General features: G+C 52.0%; 1 protein-coding gene across 1 annotated transcript in view; it reads right to left on the reverse strand.

Moving 5' to 3' along the window:
* The window catches only part of BMP7 (bone morphogenetic protein 7), a 96933-nt gene that overhangs the window by 38434 nt on the left and 38493 nt on the right, over positions 1 to 20006 (reverse strand). The gene's annotated exons all lie outside the window — the stretch shown is intronic.

Below are 20006 nucleotides of genomic sequence, written 5' to 3' on the forward strand. Positions count from 1 at the left end.
AACAATTCCTTGTCTCTGTATGCACATGCTGCTGTCCCATAAACTTGTGGAGTCTGTTCCCCACCTCTGAAGTCTGGACTGACCATGTGATCTGCTGTGACCAGTAGGACCCAGTGGAACTGAGGTCCTGCCAGGCTCAGGACTGGGACTCAAGAAGCCTATCATTTCTATTTTTGCCCTCTGGGAAGGAAGCCACTGAATCGAGAAATCTGACTACACTGCTGAAGGAAGAGACCACATGGAGGGGAAGGAGGCACAGGCCATGGAGGATAAGGGTCTATAAACCAGAGAGAGAGAGAAAAACCAAGCCAGTCCCCAGTGAGGTGCCATCTCAGGCCTTCCAGACCTAGTCAAGCTCCTAGCTCCATCAGTGACTACAGCAGATACCAGAAAGAGTAGAAGAACCACCCAGCTAAGCCCTGCCTAAATTCCTGAGCAATAAAACGATGTTGTTTTAAGCCACTACATATGAGTGGTTAGTTTCAGAGATAGATAACCCAAACAACAGTCACATTGTTTATAACAGAAAAACTGAGCACTAACCATCCAGTGAGAGGGACTGGTAAAAACATTATGGCACATCCAAGGCAACAGAGCCCTGCACAGCCGCTTCAAAGGACCGTATAAATCTACACTTGCTGACAAGGTGGAAATATGATAGGAAGGTGCTAAGAAAGAGAATTTGTAGGACTGAAACTTCTGGGAAAATGCAAAATGCAAAAATTGGTGCAAAAAGAAATGAAAATTTTGATTTGCCCAAAAGAAACTGAAATAGGAAGGTCTTTCCCATCCCCATACCCCAGTTGGTTTTATAACCACAGATTTTGCAAATTATCAACAGATAATTCTTTCTTATATAATTTGATCAAGAACATGGAAGAAGGAGTGTTTGAAACCCATATTGTAAAGCTAGCACGCCACTGACTCCCAAAATAGAGAAGGCTAATTTGAACAGACATTTTCCTAAAGAAGATGCACAAATGGCCAGTGAGCCATGAAAAGATGCTAAACATCATCAGCAACCATTAGGGAAACACAAATTGAAACCACAGTGAGACAGCACTTCACACCCACTAGGATGACTAGAGCCAAAACCACAGATGATAACTAGTGTTACTGGCAAGGATGTGGAGAAAGTGGAACTCTCATATACTAATGGTAGGATTGGAAAATGGGGCAGCCACTCTGGAAAACAGTATAGTGGTGTCTCAAAAGGTCAAATGTAGAATTACCATGTGACCCAATAATTCAGCTACCCACAGAAGCAATTAAAATACATGTCCACCCAAAATCTTATACACCAATGTTCATAGCAGGATTATTCACAGCCAAAAAGGTAGAAACAGCCAAAGTGTCCATCAACTCATGAACAGATAAACAAAATACAGTCAATTGATACAATGGAATATTATTTGGCATTAAAAAATGAAGTTCTGATAAAGGCTACAACACAGATGAATCTTGAAATCATTATGCTAAGAAAAAGGAGTCAGACTTAAAAGATTGCATAGTATATGAGTCCATTTCTATGAAATGTCCCAAATAGGCAAATCCATAAAGACAGAAAGTAGGGCCAGGTGTGGTGGCTCACACCTGTAATCCCAGCACTTTGGGAGGTAGAGGTAGGCAGATTGCTTGAGCCCAGGAGTTCAAGACCAGACTGGGAAAGACGGCAAAACCCCGTCTCTACAAAAAATATAAAAATTGGCCAGGCGCGGTGGCTCACGCCTATAATCCCAGCACTTTGGGAGGCTGAGGCGCGTGGATCACCCTGAGGTCGGGAGTTCGAGACCAGCCTCACCAACATGGAGAAACCCTGTCTCTACTAAATCACACCATTGTACTCCAGCCTGGGCAGCAAGGGCAAAACTCTGTCTCAAAAATAAATGAATAAACAAATATATATATATATATATATATATATATATATATATATATATATATAAACCAGGCGTGGTGGTACATGCCTGTAGTCCCAGCTACTCGAGAGGCTGAGGCAGGAGAATCGCTTGAGCCCAGGAGGCGGAGGTTGCAGTGAGCTGTGATCACGCTACTGCACTCCAGCCTGAGTGACAGAGCGAGACCCTGTCTCAAACAAAAAGAAAATAAAAGAAAGTAGATTAGTGTTTGCCAACAGCTAGAGAGGTAGGGAAAATGGGGGTAACTCTTAGTGGGTATGGAGTTTCCTTTCGGGGTGATGAAAACATTCTAACATTAGACAGTGGTGTTGGCTGCACAACTCTGAATGTACCAAAAACCACTGAATTATACACTTCAAATCTTAATAAAGCTATTTTTTGAAAATGGATAAGGCCAATCTAAGCCCCAAATATAGAGTATGGTGCCATTATGTTAACAATTGTTTTAAAGTGTACACACAGCTGCATGAAACATTTACATGCATACACACCAGAGTGGTAGCAACAATTCACTGTGAAGTATTTTGCTTCCCTTTACAAGCTAACACATGTACGTCAATATTGTCTCAATTTAGTAAGCATGCCCTATTTCTGGAAAAAGCTAGATCTGTATGGGGCAACATATTTCCATGTTATACTTGATCAGCAGAACAAACCTAGGTGAGGGGGCAAGCCTGGCTCTCATCTTCTTTCCTGGGTTTGGACAGTTTTTCCCACTCCTCTAATCTCAGAGAAAGGCAGCAGAGCCAGGGGACAGGCCACACGTCTGTTGTCTATAAACTTGATGATCCTTCCACTTTCTCAGGCTGTTTCTGATTAAAGAAACAGCAAGACCCCAAAAGTCGTCTTCTCTTCTCTTCTGAAACTGGGTTCTCCCATAGCCCTGCTCTGCAAGGCATGAACCGCTGGTGACCCCAATGCCGCAGCACTGAGAGGCGTTAATATTTAACCACCAGCCTGGGGACAGCGTGTTGCTGGGCTTTCAGGTGCCTCCTCCCAAGGACGCCCAGGTGAACCGGCTGAAATCTAATTCTAGGGGAGCAGGATGAGGAACCGCACATCCCCAGGCTCGTTTCCAGTGTCTCCCAGCCCACCTTCCCCTGGAAAGTTCTACCACAATGGAAAAGGGGATATTTTAAAATCTCAAACGTGGGAAGGCAGGAAGTCCTTTTTTTGGCCTCTGGCCACCTACCTAGAGGCTATTTAGAGACTGATCCTCATGGGCCTTCACCCACCACCCCCCTCCCAGGGGAGTAAGACTCCCATGTGGGATGCAGGACCCGGCCTCAGTGCAAACACAGATCCAGGGAAGATGGCCCTGAAACTGCCCCAGGGCAAAACAGAGCGGAGTTGGGAGTCTGAGGATCTCTCTGGCCCTGAGGCACCCAGGCACGCGTTGGAGCCACAGGAAACACGAATTCCAACATGGCCACACAGTGCACACTGTCTCGTTACCTGGGACAGTCCCCATCCTGTCTGCGCCCACCATCGGGGCTCCTTCAGCCTCCTGCCCCTGGGCCCAGCCATCCAGGGTCTTAGGAGCAGAACAGGCCCTTGGAAATCCATTCTGGTCATTTTAATTTTCAGCTTGGAAAGATGAGAGAGTTTCTGTCTTGCGCATGGGTAGCTGGTGGCTGAAGGAGGATTAGAAACCAGTTCTGGGCCATAATTTAGGGCAGTGTAATGAAAAATGTTCTCGCCATCACAGCCTGAGAGCCAGCCTGATCTCCCCCTCTGCTACCTTCAGACACAGCCCCCCACTACCTTCAGGGAGCAGGTGCAAGCCAGGGTTGGAAGGGCCGCATTTGGAATCACCTGGCTGGAGGCCGGGGGCCCTCAGCACCCTGACACCTCGTCCTGGGCACCTACTGCACACTAGGCTCTTAAGGGACACTCTCCCACCTCCTCCTCCCTCCTCCAATGAGGTCAGTACAATCCGCATCCCCACTTAATATCGCCTTAATACCACCTATTACATGGGATGGGGATTGTACCAAAAACTGAGGGGCAGGGAGGCTCAGCACACGCCTCCGCTGGGAGCAACAGGCTCCAGGCCAGAGGTTACTCGAAGCACAGAAAGCCATCTCCAGGAGCCCCACCCAAGTTAGAGGAGGCAGGGCAGGAGAGGACGGGGCTGGCCCAGGCCCACCATCAAAAAAAGGAAAACACACTTCAGATGATGTGGTAGGCAGAATAACACCCCCTCAGACACATCCAGGTCCTGAGCCCGGAAGCTGTGGGTACGCCACCTCCCGGGTCCTGATCCCAGAAGCTGTGGGTACGCCACCTTGCAGGTCCTGATCCCAGAAGCTGTGGGTACGCCACCTCCCGGGTCCTGATCCCAGAAGCTGTGGGTACGCCACCTCCCGGGTCCTGATCCTGGAAGCTGTGGGTACGCCACCTTGCAGGTCCTGATCCCGGAAGCTGTGGGTACGCCACCTTGCAGGTCCTGATCCCGGAAGCTGTGGGTACGCCACCTCCCGGGTCCTGATCCCGGAAGCTGTGGGTACGCCACCTTCCACAGCAGCAGGGACTTTGCAGATGTGATGAAAGATTTTTGAGTTGGGAGATTATCCTGGATTATCCTCATGGGCCCCAAGGAATCATAAGGGTCCTCATAACAGGGGAGGCAGGAGGCCAGAGAATAAGCTGTGACAGCGAAAGCAGGGGTCAGGGTGGTGTGACTGCGGCTGGGAACCTTGAGCCAAGAAAGGGGGCTCTGTCTCCTAGAAGCCAGAAACAGCAAGGAAACAGATCCTCCCCCAGGCCCTCCAGAAAAGATGCAGCCCTATGGACCCCCTGATTTGGGCCTAGTAAAACCCATTTCAGACTTCAGACCTCCCAAACTCTAAGAGAATAGATGTGTGTTGTCTTAAGCCACTAAGTTGGCGGTCACTGGGTTCAGCAGCTGGAGGAATGAATACAGTTTCTCTCCTGAGATCCACACTGAAACGCCTCCTCTCCACAGGTGCTCTGCTAGGAGCCAGAGACACAGCGGCAGCCAGAGATGGAGCTCCGGGGTCCAGAGGCTGGGCGTGCGTAGCACAAAAGAGGGTCATTCAAACCCTAATTAAGTGGCGTGAAGGAGGGAAGAGGCCTCTGGGTGAGCAAGACCAAAGAAAAGGACTAGATGTGAGGTGTGAGGGTGTGCGGGGAGGGCGTTTTATAGAAACATCTCCCGAAGGGGGTCAGAGGATGAGCAGAACTAACACAGCTAAAAGGGCAGGGAAAAGCGTTCCCGGCAGAGAGAACCGAATGCGGAAGTCATGATGAGAAAGTAGTGAGGAGAGGGCACAGGTGCACGATGTCCCCTGCAGGGCCTCTGGCCGCGGGAGGTCAGGTCTTGCTGAGCGCTGGGAAGCCGGGAGGAGTTCTATGCAGGAGTGGAGATGACGGGCTCTGCCACTCGCAGACCCAGCTGACTCGCTCCCCGACCCCTAGTCCGACCCTCGCCCTCGCCTCACTCTGCTGCTCTTTGGAAAACTGCAGGCCGGACATTCTGAAGGCCTGCATGTTGTGAACGGTTGCTGGGCCGCAAGGATATTCCTCAGAAGAAAAGGAGCAAGAGAGCGAGCCAGCGAGCACGGCCAGAGCATTCCCAGGCTAGCATGATGTCATGGAGGGAGCACAGGCTTGCGGCTGCGGTGAGTCAGGCCGTGCACCTGGAGTCAGCCCAGCAGCAACCCCAGCCTGCAGGGAAGCCCGGGAAGGAGATCAAAGGAGCCCAGAAGGAAGCCGGCCCCACCCTGGCAGCCAGCTCCCGGGTCCAAGGGGTGCCCCTTCTGAGCTGCAGGCTGGGGAGGACTCAGCCCGGGCCCCAGGCTCCCCCACCTCAGCTTCAGGGAATGCCCTGCTTTCCTGCCAAATCATAGAACAGTCCCTGGCATCCCCCAGACGGGAAGAGGAAGTCAGGGAGGTCCAAGGCTTTTTAAAAATACGCTTTCTTGAAGACGGTGCATATCCAGGAAGGCTAAAATTAAAGCTTTGGGGAGTAAGGTGGAAAAATACACAAAGAGGCACAATATCCTCCTGCCCCAGACAGAGCTCGGGTGGCCACCCACGGCCCTCTCACCCACCCCACGGCTGTCTGTCTCCCTCTGGGCAGGGCCAGCTGACTGCAGACAGCACCCACCCAGCCACTCATGGGAAAGTCAGGAAGATGCCCGTCCAGCACCCGGAGGCCAGCGTTGTCACAGTCAGAAAGCGAGTCAGTGGCCCTTATGTTCTAGCCCTCAGTTTCTCCATCCACAAGACAAAGGGTTTGGAGTTTATCAAGGTCTCAAAAACTGCAACTTATTAATAGGATAGCTAAGAGAGGAAAATGAGAGGATCAAAAATCCAAAATGCTCTGTGGTGAAATGAGGTTGGGAAGCACCACACGACACATTGCTCCTTAGAGATGTCATAATGCACCTTAGCTCTTTAAAGGCTCTGAAAAGTCCTGCTGCAAAGAAATGTCTGCTCCGGCAATGGAGTGCAGTAACGAGCCGTTCAAACTTGTGTCAAGGTGTGGATCACAGAGGCAGGGGGTCAAGAGGGAAGAGAAATACGGCGACAAATGGAAGGCTCTCCCTTCTTAGAGACACAGCCACCAGCAGAGACAATCAGGGGGTGAGAGGCCCGGAATCCTCTTTGTGATGAAATCCCCAGGGTGGTCCTCGGGTCCCACAGTGGGTGCTCAGGGATGTAGGCTGTAGGGCTCCAGGCTCTGGGTTGAGGAAAATTGGAATTAAATTTCAGTGAAGTAACCCTGAGCAAGTCAGCCTCTGTCCATCAGGTTCTTTTGTTTGTAAAATGGAGGTAGCCATGAGGATTGTTCTGAGAATGAGTTAAATGGAAAGATATGCTCAAGATGCCAGCGCAAAGCCAGAGACTCAAGGTTCGCAGCTGGTTGGAGCAAACCTCAATGTCAGTGTGAATCTTCCACCATGGGATTCAAGCTGCCTTGGCTCTAAAGTAAGATCACAGCTGCAGTGAGCTGACCCCAACTCAAGATGGAACCATCTTAGAACAAGGTGCGGAGCGAGCCCTCTGAACCGTATGGTACCTGAGAGGCAAGCACTGTTGTCCCCTCTCACAGGTGGGAGACTGAGGCTCAGAGATACGCAGGTAGTGAATGGAGCCACCCCAGAGCCTTGTTCCAGCAAAGTGTCACCCCTGCACGGTGATGGTTTGATGGTGGAGGGAGAGCTACCACCCAGAGAACCCGGGGGGTTCCCCTTCCACTCTTCTCACCCCACACTCCCCCTGCCCCAGCAGCTTGCAGGGGCTGAGCAATTAACTTCCCTGCCTCAAACCCTTTATCAGCTCTTAGGATAAAAAGCCGAAGCTCTCTAATGTGTTCTGTGATAAAGAAGACTATGGAACTGACAGTCCAAACCGAGAAACTGGGGAGAGAGAGGAGGCATTATTGTCAACTCCAGGTCATCCAACCTGTAAGGCCCTGGATGGTCCGGCCGCTGTCTCCACAGCCTCCTCCCACCCAGCCCTCCTCATCTGTGCCAGTCTCCAGCCCACCACAGCCCCTCACACATGCTGTTCCCGCTGCCTGCAACACTGTTCCCTGCCTTTTCACCTCCCTCACACCTGCCTGTTCTTGAGCATCCCAGGGAAGCGTCCACTGACGCCCTAATGGTGCATCCACGTCGGACACCCTCCAAGCCCAAGTCCTCTCCCCTGCGCCATCTGGGCTGGAGTTTCAGTTTGTTTGTATAGTTTTTTGGGTTCTCCTCTTTTCCTGCCAGGTTTTAAGCTTTTTGTCAGCAAGAACCAGCCCTATTTTGTTCAGCCCTGGAGCAGCCTCTCCACCAGGCACACAGCTTAGCACAAAGCAGGCCTCAGATGCACGCTGGACAAATGTGCTGGTATCCTCTGCATCCTTATGGCCAGTAAGGTTTTCTGGTTTCACTTCCAATAGTTTACATTATTAAAAGAGAAATGGTAAATACTTTTTCAGATTATTCAGGTAGCTCCAGAAATGGCTCTGACTCACAGTTCACTGGGGCCTTAGCCCACCCAGCCCACTCTATGCCCCACTGGGTGCCCACTCCCAGGCCATGGGCACCCAGCTGCACATCCTAGTTGAAGGGAAACCCTCATCAGCCCCTGGGCACCTCCATACCCCCCACCTTCACAGGCCTGGCTATGGAACCAGGGGGCTGTCAAATTACTTCAAGTTGACCCCTCACTGGAAACTGCCAGGCTGCAGGGGCTTACGGTTGAGTGCCCCCATTTCCTGTCCCCGTCACCTCTTCAGAGCCACCTCCTTTCCCCACATCAGGCAAAAATCAAGAGGACTCAGGCGGGCAGAAAGCAACAGCTGGGAAGAAAGCACATCTCACATTTCCTTTTGGACCTGACTCTTGTCCCTCTTTGCTTAAGATACCAGGGTTTGAGCCCCAGAATTTCTGGAAAACTGGAGGCTCTACTGTTCCATTCAACCCAGGCATGATCCATCCAGAAACCCAGTGGAACTGAGCCGCGAGCTGGATTCCAGCTCACAGAACACACCAAGAACTCTGGGGGTTCCCCCCAGAAAAATCTGGGGGGCACTGCAGAGCTTCTGACACGGCTCTGGGGGAAATCCCACACGGATGGGCAGCTCCCTGCATCTGGCACTGTGGAGGTGGGCGGGCAGCCATGGAGGATGGGGAGACTCATCTTTCTAGACTTCTCCTGGGGACCGCATTTCCTCCAGCCTCCAGGTCCAGACCAAAATAGAATGAGGTAAATTCAGCCCCTTTCCTGCAGCACACTCAAGGAATAAACAAGCACCACAAATACAGTCTTCGGGCTGGGTCATCTTTCCAACCTCATTTTTTTTTTTTTAAGAGAACCACAGGCTGTTTTAAGATTCCAAACCCAGAGACAGAAAAAGTGCAGCAAAGCAGGGCGACAAGGGGAAAGAAACTTGACAGTGCTTTGCAGACAGAAACAAGTGACGCAATTTCCAAATTCAAGATTCTCAAAAACAGAGGCTGGGTTGGAACATCTAGAGAAGGCCAGAGCGGGGTGTTCTAAGACTTATTCTCACGGTAGCATCCTGAAGCCGGGGGGGGTCGAGGAAGGGGGCGGGCTGAGGACGTCAGCTTGCACGTAGTAGACCCTCACCAGGTCCCAGAAGCTGTGCCGGTGCCAAAGCTGCCCCTTGCCAGGAAGCCCTCCCGGCTGCCCTGTGTGGTTGACACTTGGCCTCTGTCATGCTTCAGTGACCCCAGAGGCAGGTCCTGAGTCAAGGACTTGAATGCAAGTAGTTTGTCTGAGAGGTGACCCCAGGAACCACCTGGAGAGGGCGGGGAAGTAAAGCAAGCTTGGAGATCGTCAAAACAGAACACTGTGGGCCTAGGACTTAAGCCCGTCAGAACCTCCTGGAGCAGCTCCAGAGGGGTGCACCTGAGGACGAGGGGGCTGTCTCCTGAGGGCGAGGGGGCTGAGGAATTCTCCATAGACCTTGACTCCGACTCCTCAGTGGGTCAGAGAAAGTTCCCCGCAGAGCTCCCACATAGGGGAAGGTGTGTGGGGAGGGGAAGCCTCGAGGTCTGCGGCTCAGCGGGTCCATCTCTCCAAGGAGGAGTGGAGGCCCTGTCCAAGGTGGCAGTTGGTGAGGCTGACATGGTGGGAGTCACCACCTGAGCAGCCAGACATGGGCTGGAGGAGAAATGCTGTCTACACTCATGGCAGGGACCCCCGCCAGGACAACCTGTGGTGGCATCTGCAGAGAAAAGACTCAAACACCAGTGATGCTGGGGAAGCTGGAGGATCCCTCTTATGTCCAGGAGCCAGACTAGGGCCTCAGAGATGCTTTTCCTACTGCACCGTGAGCCCCCGCATGTGGAACACCCAAGGGGAAAGGGATGGAGGCAGGACTCAGCTGGAGAAAGCTTTCCAAGGAGAATGACCATGACAGGTTTGTTGGGAGGCTCCTGGTTCCAGCTCTCAATCCCACTTGCAAACCTGACTCCCAGACCACCCCACCCACCCTCTCCCACTTCCGGGACCTGTGGGTTCAACCCCAGAGCAAGAGGCTGAGCCCGCTCCCTAAGCCCACAGCATGGAGGGGAAAGAGCCTGCTATTGAGGACACCTCAAGTGCCACCTTTAAAGCACCCCTAACTAGGCCCTGGGGAAGAGTTAGGAGACAAAGAACCCTTACCCCCAAAAGGCTCTTATAATCTCATTTCCACTCAAGAAGCAAAGCCACATGGAGTGCTCTGTGCCAGGCACTGAGGTCGCCATAGCTGAAAGCCCAGGGGTTACAAGGACTCCAGTCTGGGGACCCCGTGTGGCTGTGACCCAGGTCACTCAAGTTCAGAAGACATCGAGCCACAGCCAGAGCGTAGGGATTCAGGTTGGATTTTAAAATAGGTGGGGCTGAGATAGACCGAGCGATAGTGGGAGAGGACTCTGCATCAACTCCCTCTAAACGCTGGGTGACTGTCATCTTCAGAAACAAGCAAAGCAGGAGAAACACATAGGCAGGAGGAGCCCCAGGGAATATGGCCACTGAAGGGTAGGTGGCGTCCTGGACAGGACAGAAGGACAAGAAGTAAAAGCAAAGGGGTCCGGAATAAATGATTGACTTTCATTAATAAAAATGCAGATGCTGGGTCCTTAATTATGAAAACTGTACCCTATTGATATAAGGTGTTAAAATAGGGGAAACCAGGCGTGTCTGCGCATCTGTGTGCTGTGTCTGTGTCTGTGTTTCTGTGGATCTGTCTGTGTTTCCACGTGTTTACGTGTACAGAAGACAGCTGGAAATGAGGCTGGGGCTGAAAGGTATCTGTATAAAGATAGCTATCAACACAGATATCAACAGACATCTATATCCAGGGAGATGGCAAGGCCAGGGCCGGCTTCATGGGCATCTGACCCGTGCAGTCACACAGGGCCCGACACACAGAAGTACGCCGAGCTTGGTTTCATGCTCTGCTGTTGCTGTCTTGAAATCCTTTATACATTTTTGACACATTTTCATTTTGCACTGGGCCCAGAAGGTGACACAACCAGTCCTGGGAGCTTGTTTTTAAACATTCATGATGAAAACTCCTAGCCCCTACACATGACTTGTTGGGGTTAAACATGGGAACCTGTATTTTTCTCTTCCAATATATTTCCAGGAGGTTCTGACAAGAGCTGGGTTTGAGCACCACCTCGGACAGATGTGTGTGAGGAGCTGCACAGCTGGTGTTTGGTGGTAGCTGGTGTTTGGTGGTAGCTGGTGTTTGTTTGGTGGTAGCTGGTGTTTGGTGGTAGCTGGTGTTTGTTTGGTGGTAGCTGGTGTGTGTTTGGTGGTAGCTGGTGTGTGTTCGGTGGTAGCTGGTGTGTGTTCGCTGGTAGCTGGTGTTCGGAGGTAGCTGGTGTTTGGTGGTAGCTGGTGTTTTGTAGTAGTAGCTGGTGTTTGGTAGTAGCTGGTGTTTGGTGGTAGCTGGTGTTTGTTCAGTGGTAGCTGGTGTTTGTTCGGTGGTAGCTGGTGTTTGTTCAGTGATAGCTGGTGTTTGTTCGGTGGTAGCTGGTGTTTGTTCAGTGATAGCTGGTGTTTGGTGGTAGCTGGGTTTGTTTGGTGGTAGCTGGTGTTTGTTCGGTGGTAGCTGGCGTTCGGTGGTAGCTGGCGTTCGGTGGTAGCTGGCGTTTGTTTGGTGGTAGCTGGCGTTTGTTCAGTGGTAGCTGGTGTTTGTTTGGTGGTAGCTGGTGTTTGTTTGGTGGTAGCTGGTGTTCAGTGGTAGCTGTTTGTTCGGTGGTAGCTGGTGTTTGTTCAATGATAGCTGGTGTTTGTTCGGTGGTAGCTGGTGTTTGTTCGGTGGTAGCTGGTGTTTGGTGGTAGCTGGTGTTTGCTGGTAGGTGGTGTTTGGTGGTAGGTAGCAGTGAGCGAGGTAAGTGGGAAGGTGGGAAGAAGACAGGGTGGGCGAGGGACTTCCCACTTAAGTATGTTCAACTTCGGCTGTGTCACCCAGAGGTACTTGACATCCCTCCCTCCACCCTGTGCTTCTCAGTCAGGGCCTAGTTAGAGGCCCTTTTAAAGATGGGACCCTGACAATGTCTGGTGACATTTTTGGTTTCACAACTGAGTGTGGGGATGTGTCATTGGCATCTGGTGGGCAGAAGCCAGAGCTGCTACCGAATGCCCTACTATGCCCAGGATGGCCCTTAACCCCAGAGAATGAGCCACCCCCAAAGGTCACTACTGCGGAGGCTCGGAAACCGAACCCTGACAATGACAGGGTATAAACACTTCAGCTCTCTTGACGGGACTAGGGTGAGGGTGCAACTTTGTCTCCAGAACCTCTAGCAGGAAGAGTGAGCCAAAGTCACCCTTCGGGGTGCTCTGTGCAGCACCGCTCCCTCACCTGGCCTCCCCATCTCCCCACTGCCAAATGCTCCTAAAGGCCTTTCCTGGAAACATTTTCTAATCCTTCACTCTCACAGCCACACAATCCTCAGCTGAGGGTGAGCTTCGGAGAAACCTGACCTGAAACCGGTGGCCAACAGGTTTCACTTGATGGCAGCTTCACTCAACTGGCAGTGGCTGCCTTATTTAGAGACCTGTACCAAGGATCCAGGGAAAGGGATCCATTAGCAATGCCTGCCTTGGTCCCGGGAGGAGAAGGGTGGCATGCGTGCTGGAATGCAAGACCAGGTGTCAGCTTTCCTTCTTCCCTTCTTGGGGTGGCAAAATGGAAAGCCATGGGCATTGTTGAGGAAAAAGAAGAACATGGCACCAACAGAGGTTGCGATAGGAAGACAAAGGAAGAAGCAGGGTTTGGAAGAACCTTGAGTATTTACCCACATGCCTACTTCCAATCTGAACTTGAACTAGCTTCATTCACTGTGGTTGTCTCCTTTAAAACATCATCATTTTCCTGGTAAGCCTGTATTTCCCACCCTTAGAGTTAGTATTTGAGCAGACACTTTTCTTCCCAGCTACAGATGACTGCTTGTGACCAAATTGAAAAATATTAATTCTCTTTGTCTCCTGCCAAAAAAGCTAAAGCAATTACAGATCCTGATTCGAAGCACAGATGTTAATACATTTGGAAAAATGAGCTTCTATAGGCGAGCAGAGGCCCAGGGCCAAGCATGAAGTGCTTTTGGAATCAAAGTGCCAAATCAAGTTATCCAGAGAGCTGCCTCCATGAAAGCCCATTCTTCCCAAATGCATTCCAGTGTAAAGAACCCCAGGCTGCCGCACACACGCTGATGTCTCCCCTATTTGCAAACAAGAACCGACTTACCCTTGGGCACCCACTGGCACACAGCTGTAAATAACATAATTATAATCATCACAGGGAAACATCCATAGGATCAGAAAGTATCATAATTACAGGCAATTTTCACTTTTTGGAAATTGGGCTCAGATGCTGAAGAAAGATTGCAAGTAAGGCATTCTCAAGTTTCAGTTCTGGAAGAGAAAGCACGTTGGAGCATTTGCTAGGACAAACTAGCTCCAGGGCAAAGATACTGTGGCCGGCACTCACTCATCCAGCAGGCATCTGTTGTACATGCACTCAGGCACACAGGACCAGACCATGTGGTCTGTGAATTCAGAGAGCCCACATCTTCAAAGGGAAGGCCGGGTCGTGCTTTCATCCTTTCGTGCATTTGGTGTCTTACTGAGCACCTACTATGTGCCAGGCTCTAGGCAAAATGGATACCACAGTGAGCAAAACGAACAAAACTCCTCCCCTTGTGGACCCCCTGTCACTGTCTCTGCTGGGCCCCACTCAGATCTTCACTATGCAGCCCCACACGGTTCAGCAAGTGTCCACATGCTGTCCAAGTCTGTGCAACTTCCAAGGGGTGGAAAAAGAGGTGGCTCCAGGTGCGTCTGCAAAGCCTCACTACACACTACTGGGACAGGCTGGGCAGGTCACTGGTCTCTGCCTCAATTTCCTTGTGTGGAAAATATGAATTGCTCCACCATTTCCCAATTTACAGGACTGGACTGCCATGAGGAGAAAGAAAATAGTGTATCCACCAGCCAAGGAAGAAAAACATATGCGACCGGGGAAAGATGCAAGCTTCTCATCCTTAATCCCCAACCCAGTATTGTGCCTTCATTTCCTTGTCTGTGAAAGCGGGTGTGGGAGCAGGCACGGTGGTTCATGCCTGTAATCACAACACTCCGGGAGGCCAAGGCAGGAGGACAACTTGAGGCCAAGAGTTTGAGATCAGCCTGGACAACACAGTGAGACCTCATCTCTACAAAAGTAAAAAACTAGCCAGACATAGTGGTGTGTTCCTATGGTCCTAGCTACTTGAGAGGCTCAGGTGGGACGATTGCTCCAACCCAGGAGGTTGAGGCTGCAGTGAGCTGTGATCACTCCACTGCACTCCAGCAGAGCAACAGAGCAAGACCCTATCTCTCAAAAAAAAAAAAAAAAAAAAGAGGGGTGGGCAGGGATAAGGGTGTCTCCATGGGGGGTTGTTGTGGGAAGCAGTAAAGAGTCCCCATTGCATGCAATTAGCTTTTGTCATCATGACTGTTCCCAAAGGCAGCCATCCCTTCTCCCAGCATAGACAAGTGTCATGGGGAAGAGGAGGCTCCAAGATCGCATTGTGGACCCAGCTAAATCGATGGAAACGTAAAGAGAGCAGACCTTTCCCACAGGTGGTCTACAAGAGGGGCAGGACTGACCACCTCGTGGGGACACCCGCTCGGCTTCACTGAACGTGATATAACACCTACGGGGAATCAGGGAAAATGTGGGCAACCTGCTGAGCCCCCACCCGCCGCAAACACTCAGCGAACGGAATCTGTTGCCATCGATTCCCAGCCACCACCCGTATGCTCCCTGTGAAGCCAGGCTTGGGATGAATTATGGGAAGAAATAACAGGGACAGAGATCAAAAAAAGCCACCAAGGCCCACCAGATGGCCTCAGGCCACAGGACAGGAAGCCAACGGGCATTTGGCCCCCGGATGCTGAGTAGGGGATACTGGCCGTGTCTCTGGCATTAACTGGATTGAACACAGTGGTTTGCCATCTCTGCCCAGCTGGGTGGCTTTTTCCAGAGGGATCCTTGCAGATCCATGAGAGGACCCCAAGCGGAACCAAAGGCATTAAGGGCCTGCCCCTCCCGCTCAGGCAGCTTCAGTCTGGGTTCTGGAGTGGGGCCCAGAGAAAGGGACTGCGAGGAAAAATGCCAAGGCTCCTTGATGAGGGCTGCTCTCCTCTGACCTTCCAGGACATCCTGGAAGTTCCCAGCAGCCAGAAGGAATCCTCCTTGCCCTCTGAAAAGGCTACTCAGGAAGCTGACCTGGCACATCCTGAGAAGGCAGCTCAAAACCAGAGCTCATGCCCTGGAGCTGAGGTGTAGTGGCAAGGGGTAGAAGCCAGGAGACGAGGAAACAGGCACGTAGCCTTCAGGAGCAGCAAGAAGCTCCAGAGGCTTCTGGAAGCTTCCAGAAGCCTCTGGAGCCAGAGTCCAAAGGGATCTTCACCCTTAGCCAGTCCCTTTCCTATGCCATTGAGACTGACAATTGTGGTCTGGACTACACTTTGGGCTCAGTCTCATGGGAAGAAAAACAGTCTTCTCTGAGACACCAAGCTGAAGGGAACATGGAATGTGTCACAGAAGGCCAATACATGGTGAAACCCCATCTCTACTAAAAATAAAAAAATCAGCCAGGCATGGTGGTACATACTTGTAATCCCAGCTACTTGGGAGGCTGAGGCAGGAGAATCACTTGAACTTGAGAGGTGGAGGTTGCAGTGAGCTGGGATCGTGCCACTGCACTCCAGCCTGGGCAACACAGTGAGACTCCATCTCAAAAAAAAAAAAAAGGAATCTCTTTCCTTCCTCTTGGGCATGTAAGACAGCTCACGGGTGAGAAATTAGAGAGATCTTAGCCACCTGTTCACACCCCAGCACACAGGGAATCACCTGGGAGCTTTTAAAGCACACCAATGACAGTTCAACCCCTACGGATCAGGAGTTTTAAAAGCCTCTGTGATTCTATTGCACAGCCAAGGCTGAAAACCAGCTCAGGACTCATCAATGGACCCATCTGAGCCCCAGGTGAGGGAATCAGCACTATGGGAATCACTGAGGCACGGCCATGGCTAAGATGGTGAGTGCTGAAATCTAAGAGCCTGGGTTTGAGCCCCACCTCTGCCACTTTGTAGCTGTGTGCTTTTGGGCAAGTTACTTCCCACCTCTGAGCCAGGCTCCGCACCTGTAAAATGGGGATGATACATCTTCATAGGAACCTTTCCAAGGCATGAAACAAAGCTGAAGTGTCCAGCACAGTCATAAACAGTAAGCACCACGCAACAAGAAGCCTCAACCACAGGGTGGAGACGTGCTCTGGAACGTGACCATGGCCCTCTGCCCAAACACGCTCATGGGGGCTAACGGCAGGGCAAAACCCGCCCAGAGTCTTGCTACCAAGTCATGAATCCGCACATCACCAGTTGCCGCCACCCCAGCATCCCCAGGAGAGGACTGGGCAAGGAGCCCTTGGCCCACTGCCCGAGGGCCGCCCTGTGAGGGGGCTGCATCGTTCCTCCTACCACATCCAGCCCCACCTACCTTCTCAGGTTTATGGACCAAAATCATCAGGGCGTCCCCAGGGAGCTTCTCAGAAAGGCAGAAACTCAGGGCCCCCATCCCAGGGCTAGTCGAGGGCAAGAGCCTCTGCCTGGGCTGAAGGGACCCAGGAAACTGAGCCCAGGCCTCCTCTGCCAATCCATCCTGTGTGGTGGGGACAGGCAGGGGGCAGCTCCCTCTTCCTCAGAGTGACTCAGGCTGCAGCTGATCCAAATCTTGGCCCTCGAGACCATGCTGAGGTCACCCTCCTGGCAGCCAAAATCACTGAGATGAACCCAGGGACATTTTCATCCAGCTGCCAACATCATCTCGACCTTGGTGGCGGCCGACTCCCTTGGAGCAGATTCTGCTGCCCTGGCTGGCCTTGGCCTCCCAGGGAGGTTCTCAGAGGCCAGCTCCCAAAGCAGAAGTGTGTCGCCTACATGTGGGGCAGTGCTGTGGAGTGGGGCAAGCCTGGCACATGCTCAGGGAGAGATGGGGAAGACTGGGACGGAAGATGCCAGGTCCCAGCTCCACAGCAGAAACAGTGCAAACAGCACAACCCCTACCCCAAATATCCTCACCTTCACCTGGAACCAAAGTCTGCACCAATGGAGACAGGAGCAAGTCCAGCTCCTGGAAGCCAGGCCCCTGCTGGCCTGGCCTCAGGCCTGGGGTTCAGAAAATGAGGATAAGACTCCGATCCTTTCGCAGCCCCCTCTCACCCCAGCAAGGCCTCTGGAGCCAAGGCCACTGTCCCCAGACCTGCCTCTGAGCCCCCACTCGCTCCACAGCCCGCCAAGGGCGGCTCCAACATGTCTTTCCAGCTGTCTGGGGCCGCGCTTTAAGCAGAGCCGCAGGGCTATGGAAGGCCTCCAGCTCGGCTCATTATCGGAATTTAATCTGGATTCCGAGAGATCAAGAGGACTCAGTGGAAAGTGACTCCCACAAGGGGAGAGACGCTGAGGCTGACCCAAAGCCGGCTAATCCTCGGCACCCCCGGGGCTTTCCTGGAGCTCAGGCACAGCTCGTCAGATGTCCCAGCCCTGCACAGCTGGGCAGCTGGCGGCACAGAGACAGAGGCAGCCACATGGCGGGGACAGCAGGGCAGGCTCTGGGCTCCCCCGGGCTGAGGTCTGCAGGAGGCCTTCAGCTGGAAGAAGCTGTGCGGGCCCAGGTTGGGGACATGCAAAGAAAAAGCCTATCTCTGAACAGGCGAGCTGGAGGAAGCGTGGGGGATTTGAAGAGCATTTGCAAGCTCAGGGCTTTGTTCCCACTGGAAGATTGCAGAATTAGGGGAATTGGCTCGGTGGACATACACGGGAAGGCAGTGCCACAGCCACCACCTAGGGCTCTTGTCTTCCTAAAGAGGTCTTGCTCCACTTCCTGCTGTGATGATGATGATACTAACGCAGGTGACCATTTATTGAGCACTTCCTGTGTGTAAGACACTGTTGTAAGTATGTCACCCCCTTTCATCCACAGCACAACTCTGGGAGGGAGATTCAATTATTATCCCCATTTTACAGAGGGAAAAACTGAGGCTCTGAGAGATGACTCTTTCCCAAGGCCACATGGGTAGCTGGTGGCAGGATTTGAATCCATGCTCTTAATAGCTGGGGAATTACATCATAGGGGCATCTTGGTTCTAGGTTCAAAAACAAAACAACCTGTCCAGAAAAATGAATACATAATATATTTTTTAAATTTAACCATTTAACTTCTGAAGAATGGAGGCTTTGCTGCAGGAGGCACAGGAAGAACATGTAGAAACCTAAAGAAAGCAGCTCCGTCTTGCCCTCCACTGCTTCTCACCCTATTCCCTTCCCTGCTCAATGCTCCCACCTGCCATGTCCTCTCCTCTGCTGGAACGTGAGCTTCCAGAGGGCAGGGACTCGTGTCTGGTTCGTTCTGGTCGATGCCCTCAGGCATGGCATGCAGCAGGTACCTGTGCTGAGGGGGGACTCAGTCACTCAGCAGCCCAGAAGCCCCCAGGAGCAGGACCCCAGCACTAGAATGGGCACCCCCAGCCCAAGTTGCCTGTTGCCGGCAGCCTGGCAGGGAGGACGCCTGGAACGCCCATCCCTCCTCCAAACCCAGTGCTCAGGCCTGCTGCCCAACCCTGCAGCCCTCAGGATCCACCCCATGGATCTCAGGCAAGACAGCAGAGGCACCACAGACCATGATGGGACCAGGTGCCCACGAAGCCAGCAGGAAGGACCAAGAGCTGCCGGAGCTGAGTGGAGAATCCAGATAACAGCCTGCACACAGAGGCTGTGGTTTCATCCTAAGCAAGAAGCTCCCTGGCTGCTGGGAGTAGATGTCGATGTCACCTCCCAGGAGAGCTGCTCAGCAGTGTCTACCAAAGCCACCCATGTGTGGGCCCTCTGACCCCACAATTCTATCTCTAGAACTTTATCTGACTGATAGACACGAACACGTATGTCAGCGAGGGTACCTGCCCTGCGGCACCATCCATCATAGAACAGAGGAGCCAGTGTGCACACATGAAACACAGCACAACCCATGCCGTGGAACAGTGAGGTGACTCAGAGGACGAGGGCACCCCGTGTGAACCCCTGGAAAGGGCTGCCAAGGTTCATCATCCAATGATGAAAGCCAGAGGCAGGAGTGAGTGCACTGGGGGGTTCCACAGGTGAAAACAGCAACACAGATTCCTTCGCTGATTTCAGGAGACTCAAGAAACTGGCATCAGGGGCTGCCTCAGCAGGGGCTGGAAGCCTTCATTTTCACTGTGGTTCCTTTTCTTTCCTTTTGATTTTATACCATGAACATGTCTTGCCTACTCAAAAACTTTTTTTTTTTTTTTTTTTTTTTTTTGAGAAAGAGTCTCACTCTGTCACCCAGGCTGGAGTGCGGTGGCACCATCTCGGCTCACTGCAACCTTCTCCTCCTGGGTTCAAGCAATTCTCCTGCCTCAGCCTCCCAAGTAGCTGGGATTACAGGCGCCCACCACCATGCCTGGCTAATTTTTATATTTTTAGTAGAGACGGGGTTTCACCGTGTTGGCCAGGCTGGTCTCAAACTCCTGACCTCAAATGATCCACCTGCCTTGGCCTTCCAAAGTGCCGGGATTACAGGCATGAGCTACCACACCCGGCCTAAAAACAAATTTTGGAAAGAAATATCTTTCATAAGCAAGGGCTCCAGCTTTGCAAACCTGGGCTCACGTCCTAATGTGGCCACATTCTCTCTGGGTAGCCTCATTCTTTGGCTTCAGGTCACTTTACTTCTCCTCATTTTACAGATAAGCCACCACTTCTGAAGGCTACTGTGAATATGAAACAAGATATCAAGTGCAAAACACTCTGGAAATGCTCAAGAACAGTTTTGTTTTCTTGGTACTTAGATGACCATCCCCACCCCCACCCCCCACCAGCACCAAATAGCAGTGCTTGGCAAACGTAGCTGTGATGGTTCTTCTGTCCCTGTCTATGGTAACAAGTCCCCTTTCTAGCTGAAGATACTAGGCCTGCACATCACAAGGAGGTGCCCACACCACCTTTCTTCCATTAATTTCCCTGCCCAGTGGGGACGGT

This window comes from Pan paniscus, chromosome 21 (genome assembly GCF_029289425.2).
Source record: "Pan paniscus chromosome 21, NHGRI_mPanPan1-v2.0_pri, whole genome shotgun sequence".
NCBI lineage: Eukaryota > Metazoa > Chordata > Mammalia > Primates > Hominidae > Pan > Pan paniscus.